Source organism: Hordeum vulgare, chromosome 4H, assembly GCF_904849725.1.
Source record: "Hordeum vulgare subsp. vulgare chromosome 4H, MorexV3_pseudomolecules_assembly, whole genome shotgun sequence".
NCBI lineage: Eukaryota > Viridiplantae > Streptophyta > Magnoliopsida > Poales > Poaceae > Hordeum > Hordeum vulgare.
Genome location: NC_058521.1, coordinates 507,752,606 through 507,765,866, shown reverse-complemented (window position 1 = coordinate 507,765,866; position 13,261 = coordinate 507,752,606).

Sequence of the window (13,261 nt, the reverse complement as noted above, 5' to 3'; positions counted from 1 at the left end):
CATTGCTATCGGTTAGCTATAGTAGTAGTGATAGTAGTAGTGATAGTAGTAGTTGGCGTGACGACTTCACGGAGACACGATGATGGAGATCATGATGATGGAGATCATGATGATGGAGATCATGGTGTCATGCCGGTGACAATGATGATCATGCGATGCATGAAGATGGAGATCGAAAGAGCAAAGATGATAATGGCCATATCATGTCACTATATGATTGCATGTGATGTTTATCATGTTTTTCATCTTATTGCTTAGAACGACGGTAGCATAATAAGATCTTGATACGTCTCCATCGTATCTACTTTTCCAAACTCTTTTGCCCTTGTTTTGGACTCTAATTTGCATGATTTGAATGGAACTAACCCGGACTAACGCTGTTTTCAGCAGAATTGCCATGGTGTTGTTTTTGTGCAGAAATGAAAGTTCTCGGAACGTCCTGAAAATATACGGAGAATTTTTCTGGAAAATATGAAAAATACCTGTGCAAAGATCCACTAGAGGGGGTGGGCCAGTGGGCCACAAGCCCTGTTGCCGCGGCCACCCCCCTGGCCGCGGCAACCAAGCTTGTGGGGCCCACATGGCTCTGTCGCCCCCAATCTCGGCTCTATAAATTCACTTTCGCCCAAAAAAAATCAGGAGAGCAGATTTCGTCGCGTTTGGGATATGGAGGCGCCGCCACATCCTGTTCTTCATCTGGAGGACAGATCTGGAGTCCGTTTTGGGCTCCGAAGAGGGGAAATCATCGCCATCGTCATCATCAACCTTCTTCCCTCTCCAATTCCATGAAGCTCTTCATCGTTCGTGAGTAATCTATTTGTAGGCTCGCTGGGCGGTGATGAGTAGGATGAGATCTATCATGTAATCGAGTTAGTTTTGACGGGGATTGATCCCTAGTATCCACTATGTTCTGAGATTGATGTTGCTACTACTTTGCCATGCTTAATGCTTGTCACTAGGGCCCGAGTGCCATGATTTCAGATCTGAAATTATTATGTTGTCACCAATATATGTGTGTTTTAGATCCGATCTTGCAAGTTGTAGTTACCTACTATGTGTTATGACCCGGCAACCCCGGAGTGACAGTAACCGGAACCACTCCCGGTGATGACCATAGTTTGAGGAGTTCATGTGTTCACCAAGTGCTAATGCGTTGTTCCGGTTCTTTATTAAAAGGAGAACCTTAATATCCTATAGTATCCTTTTGGACCCCGCTGCCACGGGAGGGATGGACAATAGATGTCATGCAAGTTCTTTTCCCTAAGCACGTATGACGACACACGGAATGCATGCCTACATCACATTGACGAATGGGAGCTAGCCACATATCTATCCGTGTTATAACTGTTGCGTGATGAATATCATCCAAACGAATCACCGACCCATTGCCTACGAGTTTGTCCTACTGTTGCTGCCACTATTACTTGCTCTACTGCTGCTACTGTTACTTGCTGCTACTGTTACTTGCTACTTTTGCTACTTGCTACTTCTGTCACTACTGCTGTTCCTTGGCAATGCTATTACTCGTTACACTGCTGCTACCTGCTACAATTTTGATTCGCTGGTCGTTGACGGGGAACACACAATTTCCGTCAACGGGCAACTTCTGGCGCCATTGATACGACAGTTAGGAATAGTCTGCCGTCAACAGATCGTTTCTGACACCGTTGTTATCATACTACTTTGCTGCTGACTCTTTGCTTGCAGATACTAATCTTTCAGGTGTGGTTGAATATGACACATTCAGCTGCTAATGCTTGAGAGTATCCTCTCACCTCCTATAGGCGTATCAACAAATTGGGTCGAATACTCTACCCTCGAAAACTGTTGCGATCCCACGCGCTGGTGGGCCGTCAACAACATTCTTCTAGTTTCGTAGCCGGGGAGTGCTAGCAGCATTCTTCTGGTGCCGTTGCAGGGGAAGTTATGTTGTCACATGGAGTAAGCATTTTTCTGGCGCCGTTGCCGGGGAGGTATTGCTATATTCTCTGAGTCACTTGGGATTTATATCCGCTGATCACTATGAAGAAACTGAAGGATCCGAAAACCAAAGTCTTGCCCTCAACTACGAGGGGAGGTAAGGAACTGCCATCTAGCTCTGCACTTGATTCACCTTCAGTTATGACTAAGTTTGCGACATCACTGACGTCAGTTGTGCTTCCCTGGCAATGGCTCCAGAAAAGGGTTGATCCTGCAATCTGTGGCGTTAGCTAGACGAATGCTTATAACAACTAACCTTCTCCTGCAACGGCACCAGAAGAATGCTGATAGCACTCCCCGGCAATGAAACTGGAAGAATGTTGTTGATGGCCCACCAGCGCGTGGGTTCGCAGTAGTTTTCGAGGGTAGGGTATTCGACCCAATTTGTTGGTTTGCACGACGGGAGGTGAGAGTATACTCTCAAGTATTAGCAGTTGAATTTGTCAGATTCAACCACACCTGAAAGATTAGTATCTGCAAGCACAGTAGTAACAACAAAGTAGCGAGTAACGACAGTGTAACGAGCAATAGCAGCGGCAAGGAACAGTAGTAGTGACAGAAGTAGCAAGTAGCAACAGTAGCAAGCGACAGTAGTAGCAACAATAGTAGCAGCAGCAGCAGATCAAGACAAGTAACAGCAGTAGCAACAGTAGTAGCAGCAGCACAACAAGACAAGTAACAGCAGTAGCAACAGTAGTAGCAGCAGCACAGCAAGACAAGTAACAACAGTAGTAGGACAAACTCGTAGGCAATGGGTCGATGATTTGTTTGGATGATATTCATCATGCAACAGCTATAACACGGAGAGATATGTGGCTAGCTCCCGTTCGTCAATGTGATGTAGGCATGCATTCCGTGTGTCGTCATACGTGCTTAGGGAAAAGAACTTGCATGACATCTATTGTCCATCCCTCCCGTGGCAGCGGGGTCCAAAAGGAAACTACGGGATATTAAGGTTCTCCTTTTAATAAAGAACCGGACCAACACATTAGCACTTGGTGAACACATGAACTCCTCAAACTATGATCATCACCGGGAGTGGTTCCGGTTATTGTCACTCCGGGGTTGTCGGATCATAACACATAGTAGGTAACTACAACTTGCAACATCGGATCTAAAACACACATATATTGGTGACAACATAATAATTTCAGATCATGGCACTCGGGCCCTAGTGACAAGCACTAAGCATGGCAAAGTAGTAGCAACATAAAATCTTAGAACATAATGGATACTAGGGATCAATCCCCATCAAAACTAACTCGATTACATGATAGATCTCATCCTACTCATCACCGCCCAGCGAGCCTACGAATAGATTACTCACGAACGACGAAGAGCTTCATGGAATTGGGGAGGGAAGAAGGTTTATGATGACGATGGCGATGATTTCCCCTCTCCGGAGCCCAAGACGGACTCCAGATCTGCCCTCCAGATGAAGAACAGGAGGTGGCGGCGCCTCCGTATCGAAAACGCGACGAAAACTTCTCTTTTATTTTTTTCTGGGACGAAAGACAACTTATAGAGCTCGAGTTGGGGGCGGCAGGTGCCTGTGGGCCCCACAAGCCTGCCCACCGCCACCAGGGGGGTGGTGGCGGAGCAGGGGCTTGTGGCCCACTGGACCACCCCCTGAGGTGGAACTGGGCGCAGATATTTTTGATATTTTCCAAAACTGCTCCCCGTAAATTTTCAGGACGTTTGGAGAACTTTGATTTCTGCACAAAAGTAACACCAAGGCAATTCTGCTGAAAACAGCGTCAGTCCAGGTTAGTTCCATTCAAATCATGCAAATTATAGTCCAAAACAAGGGCAAAAGAGTTTGGAAAAGTAGATACGTTGGAGACGTATCAACTCTCCAAAGCTTAAAACCTTGCTTGTCCTCAAGCAACTCAGTTGACAAACTGAGAGAGAAAGAAAAACTTTGACAAACTCTGTTTGATCTTGTTGTTGCAACTATGTCTAACTCATAACCAGAATTTCAGCAAGATCACAAGTTAACCACATAAGTAAAGGACACAAAGGTCTCACGGTAAACTAATATCAATGGCATAATCAGCTAACGAGCAAATAATAATGAGTTTCAAATACCAACACTTCAATCAAAGCAAACATGAAGTAATATGAATAGGTGGTATCTCGCTAGCTCTTTCTCAGACCGCAAAACATAAATGCAGAGCACTTTCAAAGATCAAGGGCTGACTAAACATTGTAATTCATAGCAACGAAGATCCAGTCATAGTCATACTCAATATCAATCAAAAGCAAAGCATAAAAATGACAGAGGTGCTCTCTAATTGGTGCTTATATAAGAGGAGACTGACTCAACAGGAAAATAAATAGACAGGCCCTTCGCAGAGGGAAGCATTGATTTGCAGAGGTGCCAGAGCTCAAGCTTTGAAAACAGACATAATAATTTTGGGTGGCATGCTTTCATTGTCAACGCAATGACCAAGAGTTCTCAATATCTTCCATGCTACTCATGCTATAGGCGGTTCCCAAACAGAAAAGTAAAGTTTTAACTCCCCCACCACCAATCAATCACACTCCACGGCTAGCCGAATCCTCGGGTACCGTCCATACTAACATCAATCCGGGGGAGTCTTGTTTTACAGTTATGTTTTCGATTTAAGCATGGAACTGGGCATCCCAAATACCGGCCCCTTTCTCGTGAAGGACTGTGAATAAACACATGTCGAGGATAACACTCCTAGCATGGAAGATACCAATAGCCCTCTGTCACCACATGAGCGGTTCGGGCATGCAAAACAGATTTATTTCTTGAAGGTTTAGAGAATGGCACATGCAAATTTACTTGGAACGGCAGGTAGATACCGCAAATAGGTAGGTATGGTGGACTCTCATGGAAAAACTTTTGGGTTCATGGAAGTGGATGCACAAGCAACATTCCCGCTTAGTACAAGTGAAGGCTAGCAAAAGACTGGGAAGCGACCAACTAGAGAGCGACAACAGTCATCAAGGTGCAATGAGTTTGAGTAACATTGAATGCAAGCATGAACAGGATATAAATCACCATGAACACGAACATCATAGAGGCTATGTTTATTTTGTTTCAACTACATGCATGAACATGCGCCAAGTCAAGCCACTTGAAACATTCAAAGGAGAATACCATCCTATCATACTACATCATAGTCATCTCAAAATCTATGTTGGCAATCAAGACAAACCATTATAAGCTCTTAGCTAAATAAGCATGGAATCAGAAACTATGATCTCTAAGTTGTCATTGCAAACATGGTTCTCTCACAACAAAGCTAAATCTGGGTCGACAAGCTAGTCATATTTACAAAAACAAAATAGATAGAGTTCATACCATCTTTTCAGTCTCAGTCACTTCATCATATACCATCATTGTTGCCTTTCATTTACACGATCGAACAATGAAAACGATAATAAGCGCATTGGACTAAGCTGAATCTGCAGGCAAACACAAAGGAGAAGACAAAATAATATGGCTCTTTGAAAGCTAAACAGGTAAGCATGTAAGAACCACTAAGCGTTGTAACCAATATCTTCTACCTTGACACAAAGAAAAAGAAAGCTATTTACACGGGAAAGCTCCCAACAAGCAAAAGAAGAAAGAAAAATCTTTTTGGGTTTTCTCAAAAGGACACAAAACAAGAAAACAAGAAAACAAAAAGAAACTAGCATGGATAATACAGTGGCAAAGTGTAAACAACGGCTAACAAAGCAAAAGCATAAGCATGAATGTAAAGTCGGTGAGAACACGTACTCCCCCAAGCTTAGGCTTTTGGCCTAGCTTGGTCTACTCCCAAGGTGGGAAATAACCAGCTCCAGGATACTCTGGAGCAGACTGTGGATGCCACTGCTGTGTGAGCTCCTCTGGCTCCCACTGATAAACTGGCGTCTGGTACTCGACTGGCGGCTCGGGCACGGGCGCCTGTGGTTGGGCCAAGCCCCAATATGCGTAGATGTCCGCGGGCATAATAGTGTACCTGCCTGCATGAAGATCAAACAAAGAAGGAGCAGGCAAAGTAATAGTCTCTCGAGTACCCTGACTAAACACCAGGTTATAAATCATCCGGCTACTAGCATCTCTATCCAGAAAATCATGGCGAACCATGCTGTCATAATCCAGATATCTCTCATGGAGAAGCATCTCTCCTTCCTCTCCCAGTCTAATCGATATCTCAAAGTGTCTGGCAAGACGGGTAGCATAGATATCTCCATAGACAACACCTTTAGAACGGTTCAGGTTCAACCGTTGAGTTATTATAGCGCCCAAGCTATAAGTCTTATCGTTATGAAGGCCTTCGCGCAAAACCGTAAAGTCTGGAGAACTAAGTGATCCAGCCTCCCCACGGCCAATCAAACATTTTCCCACAAATAGTGAGAAGTACCAAAGCACAGGAAAATGTATGCTAGCAATTCTAGCGCGAGACACTCCTCTCTCCTCTCCAACAGCAATAGAACCAATGAAATCCTCCAAGTCCCATGGATGAGGGTCACGGATATCCCGAACATAAGGTAATTTGCATACATTGCAAAAATCCTGCAATGTCATGCACTGGGGGACATCGTATATCATGAACTCAACCATGGGAGGATTCTTCCTTGGATAAAAGTTGAAGCTTTGAACGAAAATATTGGTGAGGAGGAGATATTGTGGGCACTTATCTTCAACGAACGTAGTAAGACCTGCGTTCTCCACCAAGTAATAAAAGTCTTCATAAAGTCGTTCGACGAGCAAAAATTCATCACTTGGCCACTCGCACGCTCGAACTTCTATGACTCGAGGGACTACGTTCTTGGGGTGGTTCTTCTCATCCTCCTTGTGGTTACGGCTTGAAGAGCCTCTCAAGAACCTCCTCATCCTTTCCTTTTTCTAGCTCTGAAAAATTCTGAAATTTTTTAGAGACTTCGAAAGAAAAGTGAATGAAGATTAACCCAACTTGTAGCAACTACTCCTACTAGTGCCTAGAGACCGTGTCACGCGCTAAAACTACTTGGGACCAGCTAAAATCAACTTTTCTAGCTCAAGAACAGGGTCACCAAGGTAGCAAGAATTCGCGAAGGATAAAGCACTAGAGCAAAAACTAATTGGACCAATGGAGAAGTCACTTACCAAGGAGTAATTTCCCCAAAACGGTTCGGAGAATGGTGCTTTGAGCAAGGAGATCAAAAATCACAACCAAATGAGCAAGAACACGGGTTTGAGCTGCGAAACAATTTTTTCTGGAGGTGGAAGAAGAGGCTGGGAGCTGGAATGAGTGGAGGGGATGCCTGTGGACCCCACAAGCTTGCACCCCGCCACCAGGGGGGTAGGTGGCGGTGGGGGGGCTTGTGGACCACTGGTCAGGCCCCTAGGCCAGCTCTCAGGCCCAGAAATTTTCAAAAATTCCAGAAAAAATCATACTAAATTTTCAGGACCATCGGAGAACTTCTATTTTCGAGGTATTTTTCTCCGGGACGCTAAAACAGAAAACAGGAAAAACTAAACTAATTATATCATTTTTCTTCTAAGCAACAGAAAATGAAGACTCAAAACAGAGGTATGTGACTGTGATTCATCCGTTTCATGGTCATCGGAAGAAATTCGTCAATGGGGTTGATCAAGTCCTTATGACAAAACCTTCTCGAATCGCAAGAGAGAATGGAGAATTTTCGAATAGCCACTAAGTCACCTCAATGGGGATATGTATCTCCCCAACAAGCAAATCATACTTCATCTTGACACGAGGAATAGGGCATTCAAAGCTCCCAATAAGAATCGATGAAGTCTTTTCAATAGCATTGATGCAATGTACTCGATATCGTTTCTTCGAAAAGTGCACTTTGTGCTCATTACCGTTGACATGGAAAGTGACATTGCCTTTGTTGCAATCTATAACAGCCCCTTCAGTGTTTAAAAAGGGTCTTCCGAGGATGATAGCCATGGCATCTTCCTCGGGAATATCCAACATAACAAAGTCTGTTAAGATAGTGGTGTTAGCAACCACAAGAGGCACATCCTCGCAAATGCTGATAGGGAAAGCAGTTGATTTGTCGGCCATTTGCATAGAAATTTCAGTGGGTGTCAACTTATCCAACTCAAGTCTACGATAAAGAGAAAGCGACATAACACTAACACCGGCTCCAAGGTCACATAAGGCAGTTCTTACGTAGTTTCCTTTAATGGAGCAAGGTATAGTGGGCACTCCGGGATCACCAAGTTACTTAGGAGTTCCACCTTTGAAAGTGTAATTGGCAAGCATGGTGGAGATCTCAAGATCTGGTATCTTCCGTTTATTAGTCACGATATCTTTCATGTACTTGGCATACGGAGACATCTTGAGCATATCAGTTAACCGCATCTGCAGAAAGACGGGTCTTATCATCTCAACGAAGCGCTCAAAATCCTCATCATCCTTTTTCTTGGATGGCTTGGGAGGAAAGGGCATAGGTCTCTGAACCCACGGTTCTCTTTCTTTACCATGCTTCCTAGTAGTAAAGTCATTCTTGTCGTATCTCTTAGGTTGTGGATTATCAGGATTAACCATAGGTTCAATCTCCACATCCTCATCATGGCTAGGTTGAGCATTATTATGAACATCACTGTCCACATTGTCACCAGGTTCATGTTCATCACTTGCTTGTGTTTCTGCATCAGACGCAGAAATATCATTAGGTTTTTCAGGTGTGAAAGTATTTGGTGAACTGGCATGCAGGTTTCTATCATCCTTCTTCTTCTCCTTAGGATGACTAGGTGTATCAGTATTGATTCCTTGAGAATCTTGATCAATTCTCTTAGGATGACCTTCATGATACAAAGGTTCCTGAGTCATTTTGCCTCCTCTAGTAATGACTCTGACAGAGTTGTCATTTAATTCATTGAGCAAGTCATTCTGAGCTTTAAGTACTTGTTCTACCTGAGTAGTAATCATAGAGGCATGTTTACTCAGAAGCTTTAGAGCATTGACATTTCTGTCTACACAAGCACTTAAATGGCTAAGCATACGAGTACTTTGTTCCAAATGTCTTCTAACATAATCATTGAAACTCTGTTGTTTGGCAACAAAGTTGTCAAATTCATCAAAGAATAGGCTAGCAGGTTTATCAAAAGGAATATCACTCTCGTCAAACCTACGTAGAGAATTCACTTCTACTACCTGTATCGGGTTATCGAGACCGTGGATCTCTTCGATAGGTGGTAGATTTTTGACATCTTCAGATCTAATGCCTTTCTCTTGCATAGATTTCTTAACTTCTTGCATATCTTCGGGACTGAGGAATAGAATACCTCTTTTCTTAGGAGTTTGCTTAGGAGGTCGTTTGGGAATAGTCCAAGCATTATCGTTGATCAAGAGGTTATTCAGCAAAGTCTTAGCTTGTTCTACAGTTCGTTCCCTAAAAACACAACCGGCACAACTATCTAGGTAGTCTCTAGAGGCATCGGTAAGTCCGTTATAGAGGATATCAAGTATCTCGTTCTTCTTAAGAGGGTGATCAGGCAAAGCATTCTGTAGCTGGACGAGCCTCCCCCAAGCTTGTGGAAGACTCTCTTCTTGGAGTTGAGCAAAGTTGTATATTTCCTGCAAGGCAGCTTGCTTCTTATGGGCAGGGAAATATTTCTCACGGAAGTAATAGACCATCTCCTGGGGACTACGTGTTGGAAATATGCCCTAGAGGCAATAATAAAATGGTTATTATCATATTTCCTTGTTCATGATAATCGTCTATTGTTCATGCTATAATTGTATTAACAGGAAACAATAATACATGTGTGAATAAATAGATCACAATGTGTCCCTAGCAAGCCTCTAGTTCGCTAGCTCGTTAGTCAACATATGATCATGGTTTCTTGGTCATGGGCATTAGATGTCATTGTTAACGGGATCACATCATTGGGAGAATGATGTGATGGACAAGACCCAATCCTAAGCATAGCACTAGATCGTATTGTTCGTATGCTAAAGCTTTTCTAATGTCAAGTGTCTTTTCCTTCGACCGTGAGATTGTGCAACTCCGGGACACCGTAGGAGTGCTTTGGGTGTATCAAACGTCACAACGTAACTGGGTGACTATAAAGGTGCACTACGGGTACCTCCGAAAGTATGTGTTGGGTTGGCATGAATCGAGATCGGGATTTGTCACTCCGTGTGACGGAGAGGTATATCTGGGCCCACTCGGTAGAACATCATCATGAGCTCAATGTGACTAAGGAGTTAGTCACATGTTGACGTGCTACGGAACGAGTAAAGAGACTTACCGGTAACGAGATTGAACAAGGTATAGGTATACCGGCGATCGAATCTCGGGCAAGTTCTATACCGACAGACAAAGGGAATTGTATACGGGATTGATTGAATCCTTGACATCGTGGTTCATCCGATGAGATCATCGTGGAGCAAGTGGGAGCCACCATGGGTATCCAGACTCTGCTGATGGTTATTGGCCGGAGATGTGTCTCGGTCATGTCTGCCTGTCTCCCGAACCCGTAGGGTCTACACACTTAATTTTCGATGACGCTAGGGTTATAGGGAATTGTTATACGAGGTTAGTGAAACTTGTTCAGAGTCCCGGATGAGATCCCGGACGTCACGAGGAGCTCAGGAATGGTCCGGAGGTAAAGATTGATATATAGGACGGATGGTTTCGGACACCGGAAGTGTTTCGGGCATCACCGGTAACGTACCGGGACCACCGGAGGTGGCCCCGGGGGTCCACCGAAGGGGGGCAACGACCCCGGGAGGTAAGATGGGCCAAGTGGGGGAGGGAACCAGCCTCTAGGTGGGGTGGTGCGCCTCCCCACTCAGCCCAATGCGCAGGGGAGAGGAAGAGGGGGGCAAACCCTAAGCCAGGTGGGCCTAAGGCCCATCAGGGGTGCGCACCACCCCTCTTCCCCTCCTTGCCGCCACCTCTTGGCGTAGATGGGGCTGCCGCACCCCTTGGGGGTGGGAACCCTAAGGGTTGTGCCCCCTTCCCTCTTCCCCTATATATAGTTGAGGTTTCGGGGCTCTTTCGCACACGGTTTTTTCTCTCTCTCGGCGCAGCCCTGCCCTTATTCCTCCTCCTCTGTGCCGGTGCTTCGCGAAGCCCTGCCGGGAGACCTCGTCTCTCCATCGACACCATGTTGTCGTGCTGCTGGAGTTCTTCCCCAACCTCTCCCTCCTCCTTGCTGGATCAATGTGCGGGAGACGTCACCGGGCTACACCTGTGTTGAACTCGGAGGTGCCGTAGTTCGACACTAGATCGGAATCACACCGCGATGTGAATCGCCGCGAGTACGACTCCATGAACTGCGTTCTAGTAATGCTTCCTCTTAGCGATCTTCAAAGGTATGAAGATGTACTCACCCCTCTCTCGTTGCTGGTCTCTCCATAGGAAGATCTGAATATGCGTAGGAATTTTTTTGAATTTATGCTACGTTACCCAACACTGGCATCCGAGCCAGGTTTTCTATGCGTAGATTCTATGCATGAGTAGAACACAAAAGGTTGTGGGCGATGATTTGTCAATTTCTTGCCGCTACTAGTCTTATTCTTTTCCGGCGGTATTGTGGGATGAATCGGCCCGGACCGACTTTACACGTACGCTTACGTGAGACCGGTTCCACCGACAAACATGCACACCGTGCATAAAGGTGGCTAGCGGGTGTCTGTCTCTCTGAAAGTGCGTTATATCGACTAGAGGGGGGTGAATAGGAGATTTTTAGAATTTCATCACTGAGGAAATTCCTTTTGAGGAAATTCCTCACTAATGACTAACTTACAGCGGAAACAGTAAAGGATCAGAAGTGTAAAGTTTCACAACAACAGTTTTTCAGAGTAAGGAATGTGAAAACGGATTACACAGTGAGGAGGCACACAAAATACATATGAGGGTTAACTAACGTGAAGAATTTGGGGTTGAGGAAATTCAGAGAAAGTCTTCAGCAAATTCTTCAAACAGTGGCAGTGAAAGTCATCAACACATAATACGAGGAAAGTAAGGAGTTGAGGAATTAGAACCCGTTTCTCAGTGAAGACAGTCGTTGATGACCCAGTTTGAACTGCTGTGAGAGTCGTACATCTGGTTTGGAGCGGCTTGGTATTGAAACCAAAGGATACACAGTCCCTGGACACTCAGTCCCTACCGTGTTCTCCTTGGGCTAAGAACACATAGTCCTCGCCCAACACTCGTGGTAAGTCTTCAGGGCAGACTTCCAAACCCTCACAAACTTGGTCACCCGGCGATCCACAATTGACTGCTGGAAAGCTCTAGACCATGACGCCTAACCGTCTGGAGGATGCACAGTCCTCAAAGGTAAAAGGCTTCAGTCCCACACAGGAACAACTTCTTCAGTGATGCTCAATCACTAGGTTTGGTTTGTGGTTTCGGTGTATGGTGTATTTCCTCACTGATGAATTACTCTTGAAGACTCTGAGGAATTGGGTTGCTCTTATGCCAAGTGTCAGTTTCTAATGGAGTAGCCAACCAGCTAATGGTTGTGGGGGGTGGCTATTTATAGCCTGGGAGCATCCCGACATGATTTGACACTAATGCCCTTAAATAATATGACCGTTGGAGTGGATAAGACCAATGACTTGGCGTGGCTATCGAAACGGTCGGAACCCTCAACTGTGAGAGTCCTCATGTCACTCGTATTCCTCACTTGAGGCTTTTGATAGGATTAGGCTTGGGTTGAGCATCATGAGGAAATTCATTCCAAAGTGTAACTTCGACCCCCTTTAACAGTACGGTGTTCCTATTACTCAAATGCGAAGAAAATAAAACAGAAATAGTAAATCTTCATGCTTCAAATTCTTCAAAGTGATTTTCTTCAGGACACACCGGATTCCTCAATTTCAGTATCTTCATGAGGAATATCAATTTTATCGCAGATTCCCGATTCATTTCTTCAGCTTCAGGCCAATTTCTTCAACCGAAGATATATATTTTTAGGGGTCGATATTCTTCAAATATCTCAAACTCCTCAGTGACTTATAGATCCTGTGTACACTCATAAACACATTAGATACTTAACCTATAAGTCTTCAAACCACCAAAATCACTAAGGGGCACTAGATGCACTTACAATCTCCCCCTTTTTGGTGGTTGATGACACTTAGGTTAAGTCTTCAATAGGGATCAAAAATATGAAGTGTAAATACTCATTTGAGGAATTTGAAATCAAGATTCAGAGAGACTCCCCCTGAAGATGTGCATATCGTGAGGATATTGCTTTTCACAGCAAATGCACATTGATGATTTATATCATGGAGATCTCCCCCTGAGTCTTGTAAATCATGCATACATGTAACATATCATATGAAGAAAA